The sequence below is a fragment of the Urtica dioica genome, chromosome 3 (genome assembly GCF_054948205.1).
Source record: "Urtica dioica subsp. dioica isolate 48M chromosome 3, U.dioica_male_clone48M_v1_H2, whole genome shotgun sequence".
Lineage (NCBI taxonomy): Eukaryota > Viridiplantae > Streptophyta > Magnoliopsida > Rosales > Urticaceae > Urtica > Urtica dioica.
The window spans coordinates 46660092-46679014 of NC_142758.1; the positions used below are offsets into that span (position 1 = coordinate 46660092).

Sequence of the window (18923 nt, forward strand, 5' to 3'; positions counted from 1 at the left end):
GAGGAGGTCTGTCTTCAGTGAGGATAAATCGAATGCTTTCACTCACAAGCACAATGTTGAGATTCGACTTCCACTTAGAGAAGTTATCTCCAGTCAGGACGTCTTTCGACAACAGGGCCATAATAGGGTTCGACATGATTACTAAAAACATAAAAGTACATTTATTAACAATATGAAAAGAAACAACCATCAATATAATTTAGGAAATAAAAACTATAATGCAAACATACACGGGATAAAATACTAATCAAAAGAACCCAGTTTTTATATTCCAAGGTAATTCGACTAATAGCCACAGTCCGTTTCACTCTGGTAACGTAACGGAGTGCACCTAGTGAAAATGAGAACCATCTCAGATTAGTGAGCAATCATAGTACACATGCACCTTCATAACTATGCTCACTAACTACCAATTTTATAGGAATCTTTGGCCACATGAGCAACCACCGGTTGGTTCATGCATGAGTCAACCCAACATTTCAGTGAAAGAAATCTGGCTCATACGCACTAGCATAACTAGTTCACGCAGAGATCAACCCTCCCACCTATCGTCAGAGACACAACCTTGGTATTGGAATCAGAAAAGCCCTTCCGAATGGAACTGACCACTATGTTTAGAAAACCGCCGGTCACGAGGGGATCTTTCATCCTCACGGTGTTGTGTCAATGTTGGAGACCTACGACTCAATATACTTTCAGTATTTTAATTTTCATAGCATTAACTTTAATCTAGGTGATCCACTCGAGTTAACTAAGTCATATTAAAAACTCGAGTGTTTTTAAGCTACCCTAAAAAAACAGATGTTTCGATATAGCTTAGTGATTAGGAATTCGTGACATCTAGTCTTGATTATCCTAAAAGTATTCCATCATGGAAAAGCTCCCAGTAGAGAAGGTTCTCACACTAGGTCTTCTTAAGTACCTCTCATCTTAGCCTCTTATCGGCTTGGTGACAGAGCTCTCCGATCCGTTCAACTCATTCATTAATTAACTATCCTAATCCAATTAGACAGTTTTAATGAATGAAAGCCCATGAAAACCATTAACATACGATACATGATCTAAGTTATAGTATACGAGCATGGCATAGTAATTAAATAAACAAGCAAGAGCATGCAAGAATGGTTTGATTCGGATTGATCGTTTCCTATTTGATTCTATAAAGTAAATCAAGATGAGCCCAATCATATTGGCCCATGGATTCAATTGGGCCCATTCTTATGTCCCTTAGAAAAAATAAATCAATATCAAATTATTTAATTTTTCCAATATTTTTATCGAAAAAATTAATTAAGTAAGGGCCCATTCTAATGTCCCATTTAAAATAAATCGATATCATAGTAATTTATTTTGTAATGTTTTAAATAAAAATCATTAGGGCTCAGCCCATACAATTAATTAAATAAAACATTTAAAAACTTAATTTTTTTCGGTAATTTTTTTTAATGAGTGGGCCCGTGGGCCCACTAGGGTTTCTAGGCTAAGGCCCGGACGAATCCTCTAATCTTGACCTAGGTCAAGATTACACTTGAGGCTGCACCGGACCGCCACCGCCACGAGGGCGCGGCCCGGCACGAAGAGGACGTCCGAGACTTGTCACAAAATTTTGTGACAAGTTTTCTTGTGGCGTACTCGTGGAGGCTTTCTTCGTCCGTCATGCTTATTCGTTGTGTGTCCGTCTCTCGCCGATCGTCATGTTCAAGAACGTCGCACCATCGGATTACAACAATAATAATAATAATTACATAAAACCTATACCCTTTGAATTTCGGGTTTACAAAAATTCTAAAAAAAACGAGAATAAAATATTCTACGATCAAACCACGAATCACAATCCACATATCATATATTGAATTGCATGAAATTCACATCCACATATAATTTCATTCAAACCATATTTAAATTAATTACTAGAACGAATCGATTAATTAATCATAACATCTAGCTCTGATACCACTTGTTGGTGAATCAGGCGCGTATCCGACACGAACAATCGTTCTGATGCGACTCGTTTGAGATGATTCCACCATATAACCATATTAATGCGGAAAAATAACTAATTACACTGATCATAAGCTAATTAAATTATGGTTATAATTAACAAGATCTAGTTATGTTTAATTAATTTAATTCACGAGAGCATATTTATCAAGCGACCGATTTGAGCGAAAAACGAATACTTACATTGATTTTCGGTTCAGTTACAGAACGCTCCTAAACCAATCGCGTACTCCTTGCGTCGTCTTGATGAAGGACTCGAGGATGACACATTAGTCTTCCGAAACGAAATCACCGAGACGAATAAGAAAGATGAGTGGGCACAGTCTTTATCTCACTAGATCACGAAACTAGGTGTTTCGAGATCTCTCTCTTATTTTACTAAGAATGAAAACGAATTTCGGAGGGGAGAGGGAGGCAGAAGTGCACGGCCAAGGGAGGCTAGAGTGCACGAAATTTTTCTCAAAAATTGCTTATTTTTGCCTTTTCATGAACCCGTATTTATAGTAGTAAAAGGAGATATTCATGGAATCTTCCAGAATATTTTATTTCCTTTTATTGTGTTCACACTGGTGGATTAAATCTAGGCCCTTGGATCTCAACAAGTGAATCCTACTTTTTCTCTCATCCATCAGATCAATATATATGGGATATTATTCTCTATTTAATAGAGAATAATATATTATTTCCCTTTAAATATATTCTCATATATTCTCCTAAATACTTTCCTTTAAATAAGGAGAAAATATAGGAGAATATCTTATATTATTCACTCTCCTTTATTTAAACAACTAAAGAGAAAATACTGGTAAATACCAATTATGTAAAAATCGGTTTTAGGCACACGGCCTAGGGGGATTTGCACAACTCACATGCCAAAATTCCCAAATCCGATTTTCATATTTTGTGCAAGGCCCAATTGCTTAAAACTCAATTAATTATTTATTTACTTGGTCCAACAATAAACAAATAATTAATAATTGTTTATTTACTTGATCAAACAATAAATAAACAATTCTACCATAAATATTCATTTAATTCTGCGAATACCCGTTTTCCAGAATTAATGCTATCAATCACAATTACAGCTAGTGACATTTAATAATGATACACATTATTATACGAAATTTCTTATCCGCCTTTATCAGAGCCGAGTGTCCACTAAACTCTCCTTTATACTAGAATTATATTTACTCATTGTGACGAGTGTCCACTGATATAGTCAGTTCGTGATCAAGATCCTCCAGGTTCAACCCGTGTCAAGAGAAGTCAATTTTTCCTTTATACTTCTCTTGATACATATCAGCCCTAAGCATTGTTGATTCCCCAGCGAAAGATTCTTTCGAACGTTACTTACTTCGAAAGTGCTAGCAATCTATCGGTTCTGGAATCAACCCTTAGGTGAGAGAACATTAACCTTCTTTCAGGAAGGCTGGATTCTGTATCTGTAAATCATTTCCCACTCGAATTATGCTCTGAGAAAACTCCCAAGACATAAGCTGTGATTAGCATGAATAGCCTTTTAGCGAATGAGTCAAAGATCTCAGTAACATAACCCAGTGTCCATGATCACTTCAGGATTTAGATCAAGTCTCACTGTGACCATCATAGTGGTCTCGGTTAGTGTGTCGTAACGGTCCTTAAACGACACATCTACACCAAGACCTGTCCAAGTCGTACACTTACCACAAGTGTAGAATGCTCCCACATAGTGATCAGCCTTCACCTATGTGTTCCACATATATGACTTTAGATATAGCTTTCCAGGCGTATATCAGTCATCGACCTCGTTTTAGCTCACCGCCCGAACTCAGGTGCCCAGCACGTGACTCAGTTTAATACGGAGGCTATGGAAGATAGTTGTTATTGATTCTAATTTGTTTAGAACTCAACCCACTAATTATATAATGCTAATAAAGTAATCTTATTATCGAATTTAGTAATCATTTATTCATTATCTTCAAGTGGGCAATATTATTCCTAACATGATCACCATTAGAGTTGTTATCTAAAATTGTTTAACTACTCGAGAGAGAGTAAATAATCGTGCTTTTCTTCATGTCTTCATAGTTGATCTTAGGTTAGAAAATCTAGGCAATTTATGTAATCGTTTGAACTCTTGTTTCATTGCGTGTAATTGTTTTAATAGGATTAGATGTCGAGAGGATAATAATCCGTCAATTATATAGGTTTGCTAGAACACTCGAGAGAGGCTAGTGAATAAGTTTGATAGAGTGAGATTAGCATCCATAGGAGTAGATTTTGTTGTTCAAACCCGAAACCCCCGACCTAGTTAGCTCTGGTGAAGTCGTGACCCCTACCTTCTCTTCTTGAAAAACTCGTATTTAATTCTCTGCTTTAGTTTATTATTACTCTTGCTACAAACATCTTCTTAATATTATTTGGAGTTAATTAGCATCAAGTTTTAGGAAATCGTTGTTTCACTAGTCTCTGTGGGTACGATACTCGAATTTACATTCTATATTACTTGAGCGACACATGTACGCTTGCGTGCGCAAGTTATTTTCACAACAAGTTTTTGGCGCTGTTGCCAGGGACTAGACTACAATAGCAATTGAATTTACTTGCTCTTGCTATTTAATTTCTTAATTTTTGTTTTCTAACTTTTTGTGTCACTTTCTTTCTTTTGAAGGTGTATGCGAAAAGACGGGTCATCAGCTCTCGTTCCAAAAAACTCCGAGATCGAAAATTTTTGCAGGAAAAATCGAAAAGAATCAAAGGAACAAGCAATGGAAGAGATCAGGAACAATGCCGAGGAACCCAAGACCCTATTCCATTACGGGCTACCACCGACCGATGCCACACAATCGGCCATTGTTCTTCCTGTTCTTGCGGGTAATCAGAATTTTGAAATCAAGACCGGCGTGATCCATATGGTGCAACAATCCCAATTTTCGGGATCACCGGCCGAAGACCCGCAAGACCATCTCACCAACTTCGTCGAGATCAGTAACACGTTCAAGCTCCACAACATCTCTGGCGAAGCGATCCGCCTCCGCCTTTTCCCGTTCTCACTGCAGGATCGAGCCAAAACTTGGCTCAACTCGCTCCCTTATGGCTCCATCACTTCGTGGGCGGACTTGCGCGTGAAGTTCATCTCGAAGTTCTTCCCATTCGAGAATATGCATAAGAGGCGTAACGAAATCCATTCGTTCTCCCAGTTCGAGGGTGAGTCTTTATTTGAAGCTTGGGGACGCTTCAAGGAGCTGCAGCGAAAGTGTCCTAACCATGGCATCCAAGGGTGGATGATGGTGCAAATTTTCTACGGCGGCCTTTCTCCTTCATCACGCACCCTCGTCAACACTGCCGCAGGGGGATCCTTCTTCCTAAAGACCGAGGAAGAAGCTCATGCCATCCTCGAGGAACTCGCGTACAACAACGACCAATGTCCTTCCGAGCGAAGGATTCAGAAGCGCGAGCCAGTCACGCCCGAGATGGAATTGATAAAAGTTCTAGCGACACAGGTGGCAGACCTCACCAAAACGCTCCACGAGCAGAAAGCTACAGTTCAGGCTGTCCAAGCCCCTACTCCCGAGCTGTGCTTCTAGTGTGCCGACCCTCATTCTAGCGATGAGTGCGCGCCAGGGGACAATGGCCCACAAGCAAATTTCATCAACAATCGGCCGCCCAACCAGAATTATAACAACTACAATCAAGGCCCGAGGAATAACTATCAGAATGAGGGATGGTGCGGTCCCCAGAATAACATGTCGATGCAACCCGCACTGCAAGCTCAGCCTCGACCGCCTCAGAATCAGCCCTGACCACCGCCATATCAAGCCCCACCATTGCGAGCTTACAAGAATGAGACCAATCTGGAGGAGCTCGTAGCTAATCTGGCCATGTCGACGACTGCCTTCGTGAATTCCACCATCGATTTCATGAACGAAACGAAGACGGCACTCTCGAACCAATCGGCTCAGATCCGAAATCTCAAGATGCAAGTGGGGCAACTCGCCACTGCTATCCACATACGACCCCAAGGCACACTTCCAAGCACCTCCGAAGTAAATCCAAGGGAGCATTGCAATGCCATTTCACATCAGCATATTGCAGTCATCGAGAGCTCGAAGAAAGAAGAAGAAGAGGCTGCCCCGGTCACCAAAGCTCCTAAGCCGCCCTCGCCGGTCCATACATATAAGCCGCCACTTCCGTTCCCGCAAAGGCTCACGGTGGCGCTTTCCTCTGAATGTAGCGTACTACTAAAACAAGAGCTCCCGCCAAAGTTAGAAGACCCGGGCAAGTTCACATTGCCATGCACTATTTGAGACATCTTCATCGAGAACGCTTTGTGTGATCTAGGTTCGGGCATCAACCTCATGCCTTCGGCCGTCTTCAACAAACTCGGGGTGGGTGAGCTAAAGCACACGCGCACCACTCTCCAACTGGCAGATCGGACCATAAGGCACCCGCGCGGCGTCGTGGAAGACCTCCTCGTTAAAGTCGAAAAATTCACTTTTCTGGCCGATTTCTACGTCATCGACATGGACGAGGATCGCGATATTCCCATTCTCTTTGGAAGAGCTTTCTTGGCCACTTGCGGTGTTCGAATAGACGTGCAAAATGGTGAGCTAAAGACGCGCGTGAAGAATGAGGAAGAGACGTTCGGGATCTATAAAACCCGAAAGCGCAAGAAGGAAAAAGAAGAGATCTACGTCCTCGAGACTGACGAAGTCACTACTCCATCACCCATACCTCCGCCACGTGCTCCTCCAGAAAAATCAACAAAAAGTGTGAGCAAGGGTGCAAAGCCGAAGTCTCCATTCAAGCCATGGCGAGGACATTGGCCGAAACCGTTCAAAGAGGTATGGAGGAAGAAAGAGCGCTTAAAAGAAGATCCACCGCTGCCTGAGCGCGGCGGCGACGAGTAGGGGAGTTCTACCACCCCCGCGAGGTAAGTTCTCTGTCTCCCGTGTTTTTTATGGATCTACATTGAGGACAATGTAGAGATTAAGTTTGGGGGGATGAACTACTTTGTGGGGGATTTCTGTTAGATTAGGTTGTTTATTTTATTTAATTTTTATTTTCTTAATTTTGTTTGGTGATTGCTTATAAGTGATAATTTTAAAGTGTTTTCTCTCGTTATTTGTCAATGATACCATGTATTTTCGAAGAAATTCGAGTTTGAGTCAATTTTAATATTTTTTGTGCTTCATTATGATTGACTAGTGGTTTGAGTAACACAATTTCGGTTGATTTTTCTCATTTATGCACACACATCCGTCCCGGGTTTTGAAGTCTCTTAAAGGTTCGATCACATCTTTAAATGTCTTTTAGCTCACGAACACTAAGAACCGCTCTAGCCCTCTTCGAGGCGAAATGACCTGACACGAACCTAGGAAAAATGACATAGGCCTTCATTTGGACCGATCAGAGCCAAAAATCCAACCCGTAATACTTCCTTGAGCACTCTTTCAGAAAAACCCGAACGATTAATCCTTTCTCGATACTTAGTCAGAAAAAGTCGAGCCAATAATATTTCAAATCCCACAAAGAACCCCGTTAACTTAGCGACTCTTGAGTGAATTCTTTCGATTTTGTGACATGTTTTTCGACTAGTCTCTACGTGTTTTATAGTTCATTAGACACCACGCCGGTGATTGTTCGTGTTTATTTTTATTGTTTTGTATAAAAAAAAAGAAAAAAAAAAGAAGAAAAAAAAAGAAAAAGAAAAAAGAAAAAAGAAAAAGAAAAAAGAAAAGAAAAAAAAGAAAAAAAGAAAAAAAATAAAAAAAGAGTGTTTAATTTATGCGTTTTATTATTTATTTGTATTAGTTTTTGGCGTGGTATTCTGTGACATTAGTTTTAGAGACTAGACGTTGCATAGTCAAAGTTTGGGGGGAAAACATTGGGAAGTAAAGACTTAGAAAAAAAAATTTGTGTTCTCGAAAGACGAATTTTATGCCATGAACGTGAGAATGGGTGAGTAAGTAATATCATGTGAAAGTTGGTGAGTTTGGTGAGATTGAGTCGCTAGGTTGACGTTTTAGCGACATTTTGATCATATCCTACCGTTTACCCTAGCCTAACATTACAAGCCGACAGCCCTATTGATTTCCTCGGTAAGTATCTTCCATTAGTGGAGAATGAGCGGCGAAAATCATTATGGTGTTCAATTCACATTCATCTAATTATCATTTGAGCATTCTACATTAGAAGACGTGAACGAACATATTGAGTTGACCTCTCTCTCTTTCGGGACATATTTCACACACGGGGGATTTTGATCGGGAATGTGTTGCAAAATGCCATTTAGTCAATCTAATTATTTTGTTTTTGGATTCATATGATGATTGACTTGGATTCGGAAATTTTTGTAGGTTGAGGCATTTAACTAACACTTGACATTGTTGCTAAACTTTGTGATCACCATTCGTTTTTAGGGTAACTTCTTTGGTGTGTTCATTTTATTGTCTAGTCTTTTGTGTTGCTTGAGGACAAGCAACGGTTTAAGTTTATGGGGATTTGATAGGTGCGTTAATCACGCATAAAACTCATACTTCCCGAACCAAAAACCGACGAGTCCTCGAGTATATTAATGGTTTTTAGTAGGTTTTTGAGTAGTTTCATGTTCAAAGGAGCAATAGAGCATCTACAATCAATTTCGTGGAAAGAGGACGGGATTTGGAGACAAAACGGTCGAAATAGAGTAAAAAAGAGATGAGCAAGAAGATTGGCGACTACGCGCGCCGCGCGCATCTCCTCGCGCGCCGTGGGAAGACAGAATTCGAGACCGTGCGCTGCGTGCTTCTTGTCATGCGCCGCGCATACTGGGGGCACAAACCGTGAAAATGCACAGAGTCTTATGCGCGGAGCGCGCGTAACCTGGAGTATGATCCGCGTGCCGCGAGCATTCGACACGCGCGCCGCACGTTCCTTCGGGTTTTGACGGACTTTCTTTCCGTTTTTTATGTTTTTTGGTCATTTGAACCCTTCCAAAGGCCCAATATGCTCCGAAAATCACCCCTTGACCTATATATTCGACTTTAAGCTCTCAAAAACGCATCTTTCCTTTTGTTTAAGTTTCTCTTTTATTGTTTGGTTGTTCTTGAGAGCTTTTGAAAGAGGAGAAAAGCGTTCTTCAACGGAATTGACAACCCGACGAGTTCTCCTTCTCCGAATTCATTCGTTCTTCTTCCTTCTCTTCTTTTATTTATTTTATTGCTCTAAATTATTGTTGAACATCAATTTTATTTAATATGAATTCTCTTTTGGTTTCAATCTTTATTTTATTGCTTTTAATTATTCTGTTATGTTTAGCGTTGATTATGAACACCATTAGAGACTAAGTTTCTTATGGGGTTGCGATGTAGCCGGGATTGATAATGGTTGGGGGGTTCGTTAGGGTTAGATAATTATTGTTTGCTTCATTATTATAGATTGCTTGATATGAATTGTTCCTTATGCTTTCTAATGTTTGATCTCCATTAGAGTTGTTATCTAGGATTGTTTAACTACTCGAGAGAGAGTAAATAATCGTGCTTTTGTTCATGTCTTCATAGTTGATCTTAGGTTAGAAAATCTAGGCAATTTATGTAATCGTTTGAACTCTTGTTTCATTACGTGTGATTGTTTTAATAGGATTAGATGCCGAGAGGATAATAATCCGTCAATTATATAGGTTTGCTAGAACACTCGAGAGAGGCTAGTGAATAAGTTTGATAGAGTGAGATTAGCATCCATAGGAGTAGATTTTGTTGTTCAACCCGAAACCCCCGACCTAGTTAGCTCTGGTAAAGTCGTGACCCCTACCTTCTCTTCTTGCAAAACTCGTATTTAATTCTCTGCTTTAGTTTATTATTACTCTTGCTACAAACATCTTCTTAATATTATTTGGAGTTAATTAGCATCAAGTTTTAGGAAATCGTTGTTTCACTAGTCTCAGTGGATACTCTGTGGGTACGATACTCGAATTTACATTCTATATTACTTGAGCGACACACGTACGCTTGCATGCGCGAGTTATTTTCGCAACACTCTTATATATGAGGGTAATTTAGATAGTGAAATATTAATTGGGTTATTCACTTAATTTATTCAAACTTGGGCTATTCTCCTAATATTGATGGGTTGATTGAGCTAATATGCTCACTCTCCCTATTACAAGCCTATTATTGTTTAGAATTTTTCTTTAAATATATACGTGATTAAACCCATTATTAAACTAATGAAGTAAGAATGACATATTAACCCCAAAAAAAGTAAACGACACAAAAAAGCGAAAGAAAATTACTAATAAATAAATAAGCGAAAGAAAAACAATAAACAACAATATTTTGTTTATGGGGAGTAAAAGAACACAATATCCGCTAAAGAAAAAGTAATAATGAGATCTTCTGAATGGACCGCATCCTTCCAATCTGTGCAACCTTCCTTGAAAAAAAAAAAAAAAAAAAAAAAAAAAGGACGAACGAAGAGAAATACAATATACTGAAAAATAATTTGTCCATGAATACTTTTTTATTTCATTTTCTAGAATTTTTAACTATGGAAAAATCATTATTAATTAAAAAAAACACGTTTTGGGACAAAAATACCTTCATCTTTATTTTAATAATATAAATTTGTCAAAACTCATCAGAATATCTCATAACTAAACTTACTTGTATGTTTATAAATAAACATATTAAAGTTAGTTGTTATTTACAAATAGACCATTTTTATTATATAAAAAAAATTATTGATCTTAAATAGAGCAACCATTCAAAATCTCCAATTTTGTTTTTATTGCAAAAAGAGAAATATTTTAGAAACAAGATAATCGAAAACTATTAAACTGACCATAAGAAACTAAGAAACCCAAACCAAATGAGAGGCACAAGAAGATAAAACATAGCAAGATATCCACGCCAACAATCGAAATATTGTTAATGTAGTCGTACAGAAAGGTATATCATGGTAAATCAATAGTTTACTGTGGTATACAATTGTATCGATGAAGTTATTGTTACCGACGTAATAAATCGTCAAATAGTAGATTTACCAAGTGATATCCAATGAACAAATATTTATACATAACATATAATAAAAATAGAAAGAGACGACATTACAAACCATAATTCAAATAGTTCAAAAATAAACCATATAAAGTAGCTCAACTCAAATAAAATGGGAATGGTTCAATACAAAGTACAAACTAAAATGAAAAAACTCAACATAATCCACTAAATAATATAGTTCAACAAAAACAAAAAATTAATAAAATGACTAATTCGGATAAACTCCCGAGGTAACGGACATACAATAATCATAACTCATGTAATGAGCATATATAGTAAAGTACCTATCCAAATGATTGTCGTACATGTCCATATATAGTCAACTCATTTATTGGCAATAATCATGTTACAAACTAAAAAATTGAACTTAATTAAACAAAAATTACATCAAGAAAACTCGTAAAAAACATAATTTTTCATCAAATCCTCAAAGTTTTCGGAATCTAGACTTTTACCCGCCGGTGCGCAATGAGGTTTCGACGTCCGACTGTCGAAAAGATGACGGACTCCAGGGATTTGATGGTAAACAGTGAAGATCCCTCACAACGCACCAAGAAGCTAACCCTAGAATCTCGACTTCTTTCTTAATTTTGGTCCTGATTTTCACTTAAATACTATGGTTTTTTTTTAAAATATAGAACCAAGCCGGGTTTCATGAACCGAGAACCGGACCGTTTGAATTACCGACCGAGACTTGTATGAGAAACTAGAGAGCTGGTACCATAACCGTACCGTTGTAGAAACTTCTACAACAGAGGCTTACAACGATACAAAGCTGTTGTAGAAGCATGCTACAATGGTTCTGTGTCGTTGTAGAAGCCCAATTTTGTTATCACCGGTGATACTAAAGAAAAGATTAATACAAGCGCTCTAAAAAAACCCAAATGTAACGAAGGCATGCAAGAGTCTCATAGCTGATCACTAAATATTGATAAGAGAAATTGTTAGTTATAAAGATAGATATATTACTTAGTCAAACGTGAATAAAATCATAATAGTTGCAAATAAGGAGCTGGTAAGAGCAACTTTAATGGATGCTCGTACTTGGGTATTTAGGTGGAGTTTTCATGGAAAATAGTAGGAAAATTGTGCTCATACATAACACCAATGTTCACTGATATTTTATACATAAATAAATTGAAAGTGAAGATAATTAAATAAACGAAAAGAAAATTAAATGCATTAAAATAATATTATGCTGGGTAATTTTTATACTTGCCCAAATTGAAGTATTTGGTAAAAATATTACCCACTGATAATATAGAAGTTGTATGTAATAATATATATATATATATATATATATATATATATATATATATATATATATATATATATAAATGATGTATTATAAGTAAGTATCTCGGAGCAATTCCTCTGGAAGAAATCTACAACAATTTTATATGATAATTTTTGTTGTTATGCCTAATTACTCATAAAATTCTTTTGCAGTGTTTAAATATGGAAATTTTCTATATGGAAGAGGTGATATACAACCGTTAAATTTTAGAGATTTGGACGTGGATGTCCCACTTTTTTAATATATATATATATCATTTCAAGTTTTTTTTTATGTCTTTTTATAGTTAAATTACATGAAAATATGAGATACTATTGGCAGAAAAACATGAAATGGGCATATAAGCCTACCATAATAAATAACAGAATTTAATGCAATTTTTTTTCTAAATAAATTTTCTACCTAGTCATGGTCGTTTGTAAAGTTGTTGTCGTTCTAAAGTGACGACACGATTCCGCATGCGTATGTGACCTCTTGAAAGAAACAAGTGTATAGTACGGGTACTACAAAGTTTATTAACAGCTTGTGTGGGACACCGTGTGACATTTTTATTTTTTTATAAGAAAAAAAAATGCCACAAGTTGGTGAGCAAGTTGTATGTGGGACACGTGACATTATTTCACTTTATGATGAGTAAGTTGCCATGACATAATAATGAAAGCAAAAGTAGATTGTTTTCTTACGTATTGAGTTTTTTATGTTTTTTTTTCATATGAAACCAGATTTGTTTTTCGTGTATATTCTTTCACCGACTACGGAATTCGATTAAAGAATGTAATATACTAACATGCAGAGTGCATAATGATAGTACAATCTCCAAATAAAATGAATGGTACATAATAAGATGGGTGGTAGTATTCGGACAAAAAAAAAGAAGATTAGTATTCAGTTATATGAAGCATAAATAAGATGCACTTTTGCATTTTGAGTTACATAATGGCCAAAATACTATTAAATAAAATTTAAGTTGAAACAAAAAAAATTATTTTTTACCTACACATATTTAATGATTTGATATTTATTGTCGGCATACTATATGTTCCAAAACATTTGGTTGGAAAATGTCATGAAAATGTGTAGGAACATTTGCTGACATTTACTAGTAAATTATGTTGTGAATTCTATATTTAATGGTAATGACAATAACTAAATATCGTAAATTTAGGATACCACATCTTTTAGATAATGTCATGAAATTATTATTTTTAGTGTCATGATATGTTTTTTGAATTTTTTTTAGCTTATTAAAGGATTTTTTTTAAGAATTTATATTATTTTTTAAAAGCAAACAACTATACAACTTAAAAGTATATGATTGATTTTTAGTTTTATTATAATTGTTTTTTCATATCAGAGGTACTTTTTGTTACGCTAGCAATGCAAGACCCATGCGAAATTTGATCATAGTATTCAATGGTGATCGAATTAGATTGCATTATTAATAGGTGATAGCGTAAATCACAATGAGGTTCGTTAGAAGCATGACATTTTTTAGTTATGCAAATGTTATAGGATACAAATTTAACTTACATACATTCATATAATTAAATGGCAGTTCGATATTTGTACTGGCGCTAAATTAATTTGATGCCAATAAACTGCCATCTAAACCACCAAAATATGGCACTAAAATTAAAATTTTCTTAGAAATTATATCCAGCCTGCCATAATTTGTAAGATGCTAAAGAGAGGAACTAAATATTGCTTTTTCGTATCTATATATGTTTATTTTTGTGGATTTTTTTTTCTTTTCATTCTGTCTTTAAAATTTAAATGACTTGTTTTCATTTTCAGAATTTTACAAAGGAGGTGCTTGGAAGACAAGACCAGATTAAATTATTTGCGTCGGCTCAGCTGCGTCATATATATCTATTTGGTTGTTGAGATATTTATTGAGAGATGGGATCATCAAAGAAACTGCTGGTTGTTATTTAATTTAACTTTTTTTTTTGTTCCATTATTTATGTTATATATCCTTCGAAAGATTTTCAGATGTTATGCATGTTGATGTTGATAATATACTTGTTTACTTTTCATTATATATGAGACATATGTGAGTTTAGTTTGTTGTTAGCAAGGAGTTGTACTTCTTATGAACGCAGTGTATAATATCATTGCAACTTTGTTCATTTGTATATGTAATAGATCAATATAATATATATGATGGTATTTTCTAAATTGTTATCCTTTCATAGACTTGAACTACTATTAAATAATAGATGATCCATATAATAGAACAATTTGATACTGTTGGCAATATTCATTGAGGACGACATTTTAAAAATGTAGTAACAAATTGATATAGATAAATGAGATACATAACATGACATTTCAAAATGTCATTAATAATAATTTTATAACACTGATGATGACATTTTAAAACCGTCACAAAAAGTTCTAAAAAAAATTCTTAACACTTCCATTCAATGACAAATGAAAAAATGTCGTGAAACCAATTTCACGACATTATGTATATTTCATTAAAACCCTTTTTTCTTTTTCTTTTTTCTTTTTTTGGCTAAATAAACCTTTTTTTTCTTTTCTTGTAGCAGTGATGGTAGAATCTACACTTGTGACCTAAATTATAGAAATCACAGGAGACTCTAGTACGGGAGATTTGAACATCAAGACTCCATTGATGAGTAATTAAGTTTATGCAAAAAAAAATTATGACCCAACCATGTGCTATTTTTAATCTACATCTCTTTATTAACTATATGGAGCCTAGTTGTAATTCCACAATGCCTTTATAATTAGGGCTATAATTATATATGAGGTAAAGGTTTCGATAATTCTTTGACCTTACTTTTTATTTTCGATGAAAATATTACTTTCATTACCTCTCGTGTTATCTCTTTTTTGCCGGCATTTTAATTCTTGATATATTTCATCTCTGCCATTCTATATTTCTTTCACTTCCAAAAGATAAAAACAACATTCAAAATATGCTATGAAATAAATGCTTGAGTTTGAATACGTTCAAAATATTTTTTCTTGTTTTCAGGAAGATTTTAAACACACGTTTTAGATTATTGAGGAACACAATGAAAGTCATCATAACTTGTCATTAAAAAATTAATTTAAGCGGAAAATATGGATTATATATGAAAAAATCAAATAGTTTTCGATGAATTCTATGTGTTGTTCAATAGTCTTCAGTATATACATCAAAATCATTCAAAAACTTAAAGAAAACATACTCCAAAAAATCATTTTTTGTTTGAAAATATGATTTTTGATTGTGCTAATAATTGGACTTAGAAAGTGAAAGCGATAAAATGAAATAGATGAAAGAGATTGAGAGCAATAACTGATGTAAGAAATAGACAAATGAGAAGTCAATAATGTTTTCGTCCAATTTTAAAAATAGGTATAGTTTTGGTTATTGAGGTTATTTTTGAATTTTGAAACTATAGTGAGTCTACATGAAAATCTTATTTTTCAATATGTAATTTATGCTACTCTTTGTATTTTTTGCTTCAAGGGCAATTTACATGCTTCATACAATATCCATAAGTTTTTAGTACTATAGCCAAAACATATAATAATAACAATAAAGAGAGTGACTCTTACTAGTCACGTATGCACACGTTTTACTTTGGGTGTTTTCGAAGTAATTTATTTTCTTTACTTCTTCCTTTTTCTTCTTCATAACATAAATATTGATGCACAATTTTTTTTTCTTTTTTTTTCCGTTTGCTACAATACCTAATGGTCTCATAAGTAATTAATAAGTTGGAAGTTGCAATTAGTGAGTAAAAGCCTGTGAGTCTACTCTAACAACAAGCTACTCAAATAAATTCCATTTTCTGGTCAGACTTGAACGCCGTTTTTTACCGCAGAAATTGCAGATGGAAGGACTGAACACATTAAACCAGTCCGACTAAGCCATGATATTGATAGCCAATATATTAGCTTTTAAATAAATAAAGTTTAAAAAAAAAACAGCCTGGAAAATAGGCCTGGACAAATTTTCACCACATTCATTACATTGCATATTTCCATACATGAACTCCTTTCTTATTTCCTTCTTCATCCATTTTCCTTCCTTCTCGCATTAAATTCAGGTATTGGTGTTCCAACTTACGAACCTATTAATATCCGTATATTGAGCAAAGAGAGTAAAATAATATAGGGAAAAAAAAAACAAGAGAAAACCGAGTGAGAAGATATATTTTAACCTAGAGTAACGCGAATATTAGTGTCGTTTTCTTCACATTCGTCCAGTTTCACCCGCCACCAAGAATCCACCTTTTTTCTTTCCTATAACGTCCCAAAACATTAATTCCTCTCCGTATAAGCTAATTCCACAATTCCAACACTTTAATTCCCAATTCAGCTTATTCATTTATGTCTTATCTACCAATGTTCATCTCCACCACCGTATATCACTCGCTATATAATATACACTATGAATCACTTCACTTCAGTTCTTCAATCAACACACACCAAACACCATGGCTGATTTCATCACCAACGCCTTAGTCTTCATGTTCCTTCACATCCACGTCTCCGACGTGGCACTGGCGACGCTAGGGCTTTTCATATTCGTCTCGCTCCGAGAGAAAATGACCAAAAAGGGCCCGATGATGTGGCCGGTCTTGGGCTTGATCCCAGTCCTTGCCGCCAACATGGGCCGCCTCTACGATTGGGCCACGGCGGAGCTCACCGCCGCCGGCGGTACGTTCGCCTACAGAGGATTGGGGCTCCGCACGGAGGCCCACGGAATCCTTACCGCGGACCCGCTCAACGTCGAGTACATCCTCAAGACCAAGACCGCCAATTTCCCGAAAGGCCCGTACTACCGGGAGAGATTCCGCGACCTCCTCGGAGACGGAATCTTCAACGCCGACGGCGACAAGTGGCGGGGCCAGAGACGCCTCGCCGCGGTGGAGATGCACTCGGCGCGGTTCGTCCGATTCTCGGCCGAGTCCATGCGGAGTTTGGTTCGGGACAAGCTCTTGGTCGTGATCGAGAAATTCTCCGGCTCAGGCGAGCCGGTGGATCTTCAGGACCTTCTATTGCGGTTCACGTTCGACAATATCTGCTCCACCGCTCTCGGGGTCGACCCGGGCTGTCTGAACTCCGATCTTCGCGAGGTTCCGTTCGCGAAGGCCTTCGAGGAAGCGACGGAGATGACTCTGCGTCGCTTCCTCGTCGCGCCTTTCGTTTGGAAGACTATGCGACGGCTAGGATTAGGGTTTGAGCATCGGCTCTCGAAATCCGCCCGGTTCGTCCGTGGCTTCGCGGACAAGGTGGTCAAGGAAAGAAGGAGAGAGTACTATTCGACAAAAGTCAAGCTCGACGATGGACGATCGGACTTGCTCTCGCGGCTGATGGAGATGGAGGGGAGAGAGAGGCTCTCGGACGAGTTTCTCAGCGATTTCGCGATAAGCTTCATCCTCGCGGGACGCGACACGAGCTCGGTCGGGCTCGCGTGGTTCTTCTGGCTCCTCCACGAGAATCCCCGCGTGAAGCGCAGAGTTCTGGACGAGATCGACAGCAGTGCTGAGGCTCTGCCGTCGATCTCGTCCGACGCTGCTGCCTTCGCGGGAGAGGACGTGAAGAACATGACGTATCTAGAAGCTTCCTTGACGGAGGCTCTCCGGCTATTCCCGCCGGTGCCGGTGGACATGAAAGAGGCGGCGGAGGACGAGATTTTCCCGGACGGAACGGCGGTGAGGAAAGGAGCTAGGGTCATCTACTGCATGTTCGCCATGGGAAGAGCCGAGTCGATCTGGGGGAAGGATAGCCGGGAGTTTCGGCCGGAGCGGTGGATCGACGGCGAGACCGGGAAGATCTCCGGCGAGAGTCCGTTCAGCTACGCGGTGTTCAACGCCGGTCCGAGGCTCTGCCTCGGAAAGACGTTCGCGTACACGCAGATGAAGATTTTGGCGGCGTCCGTGTTGGCGAGGTACGAGGTTAGGGTTTTGGAGGGACAGAAGATCGTTCCTAAAGTCACGACCACGCTTTACATGAAGAATGGTCTCTTTGTGACTTTCAGCCCTAGGTCAACGAAACGAATAGTTGACTGAGAATTTCCACTGGTTATTAATTATATGCATGTGTGCGTGTGTGCATAGTATAAGCGGTACGGTGGTAATCTATACGTATGAATAAAATTTGACCACGTGAGTATTAAATGTTTATTCTTTATTTTTCCTTATGTTTTAGTGCGTCATATTATTGTTGAACGTTGTAACTGTCTGCGCGTAATTTGGGGGATTAAAGCTTGCGTCAGTTTGAGAGTCATCCATTAATTCTGGATAAGTATATATGTCTGTCACATTTATAGGTTATGGATAAGTTACGTAACAAAATCTGATCAATTTTTATTATATTTTTTTATCAATATTTTACAGTAAGAAATATAAGCAGAATACTCGTACAATAAAATATAAAAATAAAAATTATATGAAATTTAATGATGAAATTAATTCTTGGACAACTATTTGCTAAAAAATAAAATCTTGTTTAATTTCTCATGCAACTTAAATGATTTGAGCTGACCAGCTAGTGTCAACTTGATGTACAGAGAGTTCGATCGAGGATCCAACGAAGAGAAATATATTAGGTTCATAAAGTAGGGCCAAAGACAACCCAGCATA

At 37.2% G+C, this 18923-nt stretch overlaps 1 pseudogene; it reads left to right on the forward strand.

The window, feature by feature from the left end:
- The first annotated feature begins 16392 nt into the window (after positions 1-16392).
- LOC149403194 (cytochrome P450 86B1 pseudogene) lies at positions 16393-18592 on the forward strand (annotated as a pseudogene).
- The last annotated feature ends 331 nt before the right edge of the window (positions 18593-18923 follow it).